The sequence below is a fragment of the Nelumbo lutea genome, chromosome 7 (genome assembly GCF_056320005.1).
Source record: "Nelumbo lutea isolate HS-2025 chromosome 7, American lotus-T2T, whole genome shotgun sequence".
NCBI classification, from domain to species: domain Eukaryota; kingdom Viridiplantae; phylum Streptophyta; class Magnoliopsida; order Proteales; family Nelumbonaceae; genus Nelumbo; species Nelumbo lutea.
Genome location: NC_142690.1, coordinates 8884963 through 8893509, shown reverse-complemented (window position 1 = coordinate 8893509; position 8547 = coordinate 8884963). Strand labels below are relative to the sequence as shown.

General features: G+C 39.2%; 1 pseudogene across 1 annotated transcript in view; it reads right to left on the bottom strand.

Annotated features, from left to right (window-relative positions):
• Positions 1-2729: 2729 nt before the first annotated feature.
• The window catches only part of LOC148844960 (basic leucine zipper 23 pseudogene), a 10121-nt pseudogene continuing 4303 nt past the window's right edge, over positions 2730-8547 (bottom strand). Inside the window, exon 4 of the transcript XR_016102166.1 lies at positions 2730-3295. The product of XR_016102166.1 is annotated as a basic leucine zipper 23 pseudogene, transcript variant X2 (transcript). The remainder of the gene's footprint in view (positions 3296-8547) is intronic.

Below are 8547 nucleotides of genomic sequence, written 5' to 3'. Positions count from 1 at the left end.
CTCCTGTGCCTCTTTCTTCAAAGTTTTAAACTAGTTCACCAGTCTTGTAGCCCTCCCTTTTCCTATTAATGAGGTTTGGTGCAAACCAATTCCTCCTAGGGTTGGTAGTTTTTGTTAGGAAGCCTTTTTTGGAAAGATTCAACACTAGTGTGTTCTTTGTAAAGCTGATGGAGAGACTGATTTTCATCTATTGGTGTCTTGCCAATTTGCGAAGTCTATTTTGGAGTGGGTTTTCTCCCTCTTTGGGTGTAGTTGGAACCCTCTATCAAATTTGCAAAATCTGTTTTCCCCTTTTTTTTTTTAGGTGGCGTATAAACAGGGGAAGGATTATGTGGAGAGGACTGAGGGCTGCAGTTTGCTGGTCCTTATGGAAAGAAAGAAACTCCAGGATATTCTCTAAAGCAAAGAGAGGTACTGAAGAACTAAGGGCTCTGATCCTTATAAGGGTTGTATAGTGGATGAAATCCCTAGAGCTATTCACATATTATACAATGGATGACATGTTAAGGAAATGAGGTGAAATTGCTAATTGTTCCTAGACAAAAACAGTGATGAGTGTGTCTTGGACCGACCCCCCCACCTGTAGGTTTCATAAAACTAAACTTTGATGGGAGTTGTAGAGGGAATCCTGAACAATCAGAGATTGGGGGTGTTTTTAGGGATGAGAATGGGGTTGCCTTAGCCATGTTTTCAGGCCCAGTTGGAGTGGGTGATTCTTTCAGAGCCAAAATCCATGCAGTTATGGAAGGAATCCAGAAAAGCCAGGGAGATGAATATAAAAAAACTCATAATTGAGGGGGATTCGGAGGTGGTGGTAGGATGGCTGAATAAAGACAACAGTGGTTTATGGCATTACAATAATGTGAGGAGGAAATTTAGATGGCTGGTTCGAGGAATGGAAGTTAAAATCATTTGGGTAAAAAGATTAACTAATTCTTTTGCTGATGGATTAGCCAAACAAGGGGTGGAGAGGGAATCAATGTTTCGGGCACAACCATAATTCTATTCTTCTTTTCCCATCCTCTTTCTCTTTTTTCTCCTTTTTCCTTTCTTGGGGCTCAAACTGTATTTGGAAGATAAGAAAGTTTGTCTTTTTATTTGTAATTTTTTTTGAAATTACATAACAAATTGTGTTATTGATAAAAACTAAAACGGGGGCTGAAATTTGCTCTCAAAGTTGGTTTATAGCATAGTCCACCATGCTTGACTTTATAATATAGTGAACCATGCTATAAACAAATTTTAATTTCAATATATGTTGCTCTTAAGTCCTTTTCCAAGAACTTGCTGGTTTAGTTCTTATCTAGGTAAGGTGATACGCATGTGTTTTAGTAGGTGCTTGGCATCGGTGTTGGGAATACAGCACTGTTTTCTCATAAAAACGGTGCTGGGCATGTTTGAGTTGTAAGCACTGTTATCTCTTACTTTTGTTTGGTACCAGTGCTCAAGAACTGTTTTCAGCATTGACCATATTATCCAACGTCCAAGATGATGCCACATCATTGCACCGCTGGCAGCAACTGGTTGTTTTATGAGAAAACATCGAATTTGACGTTTCTTCAGACCATATTTTCCCAATTTCCAAGGTGTGGCTTGTAATGTTTTTTTTTCTTGGAAAACGGTACCAAATAAGAGGCCATTTTCTGAAGTACCACTTTTTCTGATGTGGCGCCATTTTCTCATAAAACGACATCGATGCCAAACACCGTCTTAAAAGCCCAAGGGCCTTTTTTGCGCTTGAGGTGGGTGCAAGGTGAGTGCCTTTTTTAAGCAAGGTGCAAAAAATGGTAAAAAATTAAAAAAAGTCAAAAAATTCAAAATAGTAAAATATTAAACACAATATTAATTAAAAATAAAAATTTAAAATTTAAAATCAATGTTTTAAAAATCTATTATCTCAAATTAAAATACAGAAACACAACATATAAAACATATTTAAAATGAAAATTTAAAAATAAAATTGAGCATAACATATAACATATTTAGTCATGTAAACTCTTAACCTCTTTATTTTTTCCCAATTGCACCACTTCAAATAATTGATGGGCATTCTAAATTGTCTGATAGTGCAGCTAAATGGTTACTGTCTTTTGCTATCTGGATAATGTCAACTGCCAGAGAGGCATTCTAAATGATTCAATAAAGTCTTACGATTGTGTTACTAGAACTAATAATGATGATTCCATCTATTAGAAAAAAAAAGAAGGATTGAAACATGGACTAGTACATCCAATAAAAAATAAACACCGTGATCTTTAGATGGACTAGCAACTGATATGTGACTAGGTCTACTGGTCCTTTTTACACACCCTATTTCTAGCAGATGCAGACTCGTTCAATTGCGGAAAAAAGGGTATATTTCCTGTCCCAGTAGGAGGAGCTATGCAAGAGGAGCTGGTGGCCTCTATGGTAGCTGTTAACTTGGCAGGAACACAGAGAGATTTGAAAGTGATTATGGAGTCAGATTCAACCGTGACAGTAGCAGCGCTTCGGGGTCAAGTCAATCTATTTCAGCACTTAGGTGATGATCTTTTACTTACATGGCAATCTTTTGATAATTTACAGATTTAGAGTGCTTTTTTTTTTCCTGACATGGCACTTGTCTTTTTCTGTATAGTTTGATGCCCTCCTTCTTGGCCGAAGAAGAACATGTGCTTGGACTTTTTTTATGCTTTCTCTTAATATATCAATATTTATTTCTGTAGCAGAAGCAGCAACAACAACATTCATAAAGAAAGCTCACTTCTCATTTTGGCCTATCAACCAACTTCACAGTTTGTTTCTGTCAATGGATCATTTTTCTCTACAGTTCATCATAATCATCTAATATCCCCTTGAATGAATATTATGAACTAAAACCCAACCAGCCCCAATCAGACATCTCATTTTCTCAACTTTGTGCTCTATTTGATATTTTGTTAATCTTTCCATCCATTTAAATGACCTCAACCTCCAAATTCCAATCTTTGGACTTCACTGTTTGTTGCATTTCTTTGCGACTGTTGAAATCTGCTTGATCAATGGGATCCTGAATCCTTAGGAGAACATCTTGACCTCCCTACATCCCTGATACAAGATATTTGGTCCCCAAAATGGTTAATCCGTATTCTCCAATCTGTGAGTGGTCACCTGCATGGTTTTGGAACAAATATCTGGCTGGCTGACGTGTATTGGTCCAGACTAGTAATGTAGTAGCCTGGGTCTTGTCATCATACCTATGTGAATTGTGATGCCCTATGACTTCATGGCTCTGTATTTTGCACTTCATCAACTGGCCTTGAACTCTACTAGTTTACTGCCACATATGCAAACAGGATAATAGTTTATCATGTAGCTATCCACCACCAAGAATTGTGGGGGGGGGGGGGTGGCATTAGTGAAAGATCAATTTTAATCTGACTGCTCTATTTATTTTTTGATTAAATTAATTTGATTGTTCTGATAAACATTGTTTATGTACACTTCTGATGCCAACTATGAATCATGCAAAAAATATGTTATCTTCACCTTCTATCATTTACCAATGAGCGACTTTATGGGTCCTGGTTGAAGGCAGTTTCTCTAGGAAGAAGTTAATTCATTTTATCTTAGTGGTTTTATCTCAAGATAAGTTTGATTCTTGCCTCAGGGAAGCTGGAACCGATCCTGATAAACCATCATTATCTGATGTTTTAGACCTAAGGTCTCCAGGGGTGTATAACAGAAATTACCCTTGGAGTGGATCTGTTAAAGTGAGCCGAATAGGGGTAGTTTAGTCATCTCATGTTTGTTAAGTACCTTGCTTATGTGGCAATTTTATTAGAGATGCTCTGCCCCACTCTTAAGTGAGAGCAGTTTAGTCTTTGTGAATGTTATTAGTACCTAATAAACATTAGGGGGTCAAATGAATAGTAAATCAATGAGTTTCGACTAAACCCTCCTGTTCTCTCTTTCTCTTTTCTTCTTCTTCGTCTTCTTCTTCCTTCTCTCCTGGTTCGGGTTACTGTAGCTGCATTCGAAACATAGTATCAGGGTGAGGTTCCTGACCTACTTCAGTTTGTAAAGCATCTCAATTGTGTTCGTGACACCTTCTTCATTTATGGTTAGTTAATGGAGAGAACTGGTTCGCCCTAGGTCTGAGACATCAAAACTCGTTTCTCTCTGTTGCGCCACAGTCTTTTTCATCAAGGAAAGTGATTTCAACAGTGAATGGTTGGTTGATACTCTCAAAGGAAGGTTGGTTATCTAGTCCTTTTGTGTTGCTGGTATTTCTGGGTAGAAACCCTTCAAAAATCAGTTAGTATTGTAGAACCTAGAGAACTAAGTTCGTTGTTGCCCTAGAACGGGCTGTGTACAGTAGCCAAATGGTGTAGGGGCTATTGTAAGTGGTCGAGTGGCTTAGGGTTGCTGCAGGTGGCCAAGTGGTGTAAGGTGTAATGCAGTGACCTTGCCGAGTTCTTTGTGGTTGTGTAATGCCCTTTTAAATGTGCTAAACAAATCTGAACTGGGTGTAGCAAATTTGACTGTGTTATGGTGTTAGTGGTGCACAACTTTTTATTGAGTGGTTGGAAGAGGGCCTACATGTGATTAGTGAGTGCTAAATTGATGCTTATGTGGTTCGTGGGTTTGTGAAGTCAGCAATAGTGTGAATAAGAACAAGGCGTGGGCTTTCACTGTTGTGTTTAGAGACTGCAATAGGTGCTGAAATATCAAACTGTGAATAATATCAGCCAGCTTGTAGCTGAGAAGTCAGGTTAGAGGCAATTGTGAAAGAGTACAATGGCAGCAATAGGAGATGGGTACAATGATCAACAACCTAGTGTGGTGGAAGTTAGTGCCAACTAGATGGGCTAAATCTGTGAAAGTTTGGGCTCAAATCATGATTTGGCTGTGGAATAGTATGGAACCAAAAATTAGTGCCAACTTCATGTTCCTTGATACGACTAAGGATACATGGGAGCATGCTAAAAAGCTATATTCTAGACAAGATAACACAATATGAGTATATCAACTTTATTAGGAATACTTTGATTTACAACATGGAACCAAAACACTAGAAGAGTACTATGCCTACATGAAGAATATAAGGAATGAACTCAATGTCTATCATCCCCTCACTTCAAATATTAAAGTTCAACAACAACAAATGGAACAACTAGATGTTACAAGATTATTGGTGGGGCTGAAATCGAAATATGAACCAATTAGAGCCCAAATATTAGGGAGCTCCACCCTTCCTATACTTGAGGAGTATTCTCATGGCTTTGCAAAATTTCTTTGGGACAGACAGAATCCCACACAGTTTGATAGATCAACACTTGTGACAGCTAGAGGAGGTGGACACTGTACAAGAGGGGGAGGACATGCCTCCTGAGGTGGCCGTGGCAGTTCCATGATTGGTCGGGGTGGTCGTGACTCAGGGGGAGGCCATGGTAGAGGGAAGAACTCTTCGAGGAAGTGTACTAATTGTGGTAGAGAAGGACACACAGTGAATTTCTGTTATAACCTACATGGCCCTCCCTCCAAATGGGCTAATCATGCTGTAGCAGGTGAGGTTGATATCAGTGACAGCAAACAGGCAGACCGTACTCCTCTCTCATCTACATCTATTTCTGGGAGGGAGATGGTGAGTGTACCGTGTGATGAGTATGAACGGTTCCTTCAAACGACTTCACTGCATACCACTGCCACACTTGCCCACTCAGGTATTGTTTGCATGACATCTAAAACCTCTCCTTGGATTATTGACTCTGGAGCCTCAGATCATATGACTGAGACTCCAAGTGTGTTCTCTTCTCTTTCTGAAACCTCCACATTGCAAACTGTTACACTTGGCAATGGGTCATCATCTCCCATCTGTGGTGTTGGTAATGTTGACATGGCTTCTGTGCCCTTATCATCTATTTTATGTGTACCTAAGTTTCCATTCAATCTTATGTCTGTTAGTAAAATAACCAAAGTTCTTAACTGTTCTATTACATTCTTTCCTTCCACTTGTGTTTTTCAGGATCTCAAAACGGGGAAGAAGATTGGTGGGGGGCATGAAGTTGGTGGATTGTATTATCTTGACGGTGGTGGATCTTCAATTGCTCTTTACACTTCATTTACCCTTCTACAATGGCATTGCCGACTGTGACATCTATATCTCAAGGTTCTCAAGGCTCTCAAGATTTTGGTTTCGTCATCGAGTCATTTGTCAGTTTTGCAATGTGAGTCATGTCAGTTTGGGAAACATCGTCGTGTGCTCTTCAGTCCAATAGTTGAGAGTTGTATGTTGAGTCATTTTTCGTTGGTTCATTCAGATGTTTGAGGTCCAATCAAAATAGAGTCTTATAATGGATACAAGTATTTTGTCTCTTTTATTAATGATTGTTCAAGAATGACATGGATTTACTTAATGAAAGAAAGAAGTGAAATGTTTTCTATTTTTCAAAAATTCTATTCTGAAATATGCACACAATTTAGTGTTCCAATCAAAATTCTCCGTTCAGATAATTGTCGTAAATACTTTCTTACTTTATTTCAACAGTATTTAGAACAACATGACATTATTCATCAGATCTCATGTGCATTCACCCCTCAATAAAATGGGGTAGCTGAACGGAAGAACCGTCAGCTTCTTGAAATTGCTTGATCTATTCTTCATCACATGAATGTTCCTAAACAGTTTTGCAGTGATGCTGTACTCACTGCATGTTTTCTCATCAATCGGATGCTCTCTTTCATCCTTCATGGTCGGTCCCCCTTTTTTATCTTGTTTTCCACTTTATCTCGATTCCCATTAACTCATCGTGTCTTTGGTTGCGTGTACTTTGTCCACAATCTGAGTCATGGAATAGATAAGCTAGATGCACGTTCAATTAAATGTGTCTTCCTTGACTACTCACGGATTCAAAAATGGTACAAGTGTTATAATCCCATTACCCAAAAGTGTTATGTCTGCCCTGATGTCACATTTTTTGAGTCTGTCCCCTTTTCTCAAGTCTTGAAGCACCTTCGTCTCCACCCGTACTTCCTCTTCCTCTTCCTGTCAGTGATCCCGTTTCAGATGCTATTGTTGGAGTAAACTCATCACATCATCTAGTGCAGGTCATCACCGAACGGCCACCAATCCGGCAAGTGTATACATGTCGAAAGACACTGGCCCCTCCAACTTCTACCTCATCTGCGGATCCTCTCATGGCTCCTATTGTTGAACCTACAGACCTTGACCTACCCATTGCCTTATGGAAAGGTAAACGTAGTTTTACCCTCCATCCCATTTCCAATTTTGTTTCATTATCTTGTCTTTCTACCTCACATCGTCAGTTTGTTTCACTTTTGTCCTCTATTTCCATACCTAACAATATTCAAGAAGCTCTTAGTTCACCTGGGTGGTGGCGGGCAATGAAGGAGGAACTTTCTGCTCTTCAACATACTCAAACGTGGGGATTTACTACTCTCCCACCTGGTATGCATGTTGTGGGCTGTAAATGGGTGTATACTGTGAAATACTTGCTAGATGGTAGTGTGGAGCATCTGAAAGATAGATTTGTTGCTAAAGGTTACTCACAGTTGTATGGAGTGGACTACATGGAAACATTCTCTCCGGTGGCTAAGATTGGTTTTGTTCGTGTACTAATTTCTTTGGCAGTTATGTTTGATTGACCTCTGTTTTAGCTTGATATAAAGAATGCCTTCTTCCATGGTGATCTTGTGGAGGAGGTATATATGGAGCAACTGCCTGGGTTTGTTGCTCAGGGGAAGGATGGTAAGGTATGCAGATTGAATAAGACAATTTATGGGTTGAAATAATCGCCGCGTGCTTGGTTTGGGAAGTTCAGTGAAGTGTTGAAAAGTTTTGGAATGAAGCAATGCCAAGTTGATCATTCAGTGTTCAGCTATGACTCAGAAGCTGGGAAGATCCTATTAGGGGTTTATGTGGATGATATTGTTATTACTGGCAGTGATAAATTGGGGATTGACAAACTAAATGTATTTCTGCAAAATCATTTCCAAACAAAAGATCTTAGAACATTAAAGTATTTCTTGGGAATAGAAGTTGCCAGGTCAAAACAAGGTGTAAATCTGTGCCAAAGAAAATATGTTCTTGATTTATTGAAAGAAACAAGACTGTTAGGTGTAAAACCTGCTGAGACCCCTATGGAACCAAATGTTAAGTTGAGCAGTGATACGGGAGAAGTATTTGAAGATCCTGAATGGTATAGACGACTAGTGGGAAAGCTGAACTATCTGACTATCACGGGACCTGACATATCTTTTGCAGTCAATGTGGTGAGCTAATTCATGTAGAATCCTCGTATACCTCACTAGGATGTAGTTCTTAGAATTGTAAGATATCTAAAAGGAGTTCTAGGCCGTGGACTATTGTATAAACCAGGAGGAAAACTTAAAATAGTAGGGTATATAGATGCAAACTGGGCAAGCTCAATGAATGATAGAAGATCTACTACAGGTTATTGCACATTCGTTGGAGGAAATCTTGTGACGTGGAAGAGTAAAAAGTAGACAGTTGTGGCTAGAAGTAGTGCTGAAGCTGAGTATAGGGCCATGGCACATACTACCTGT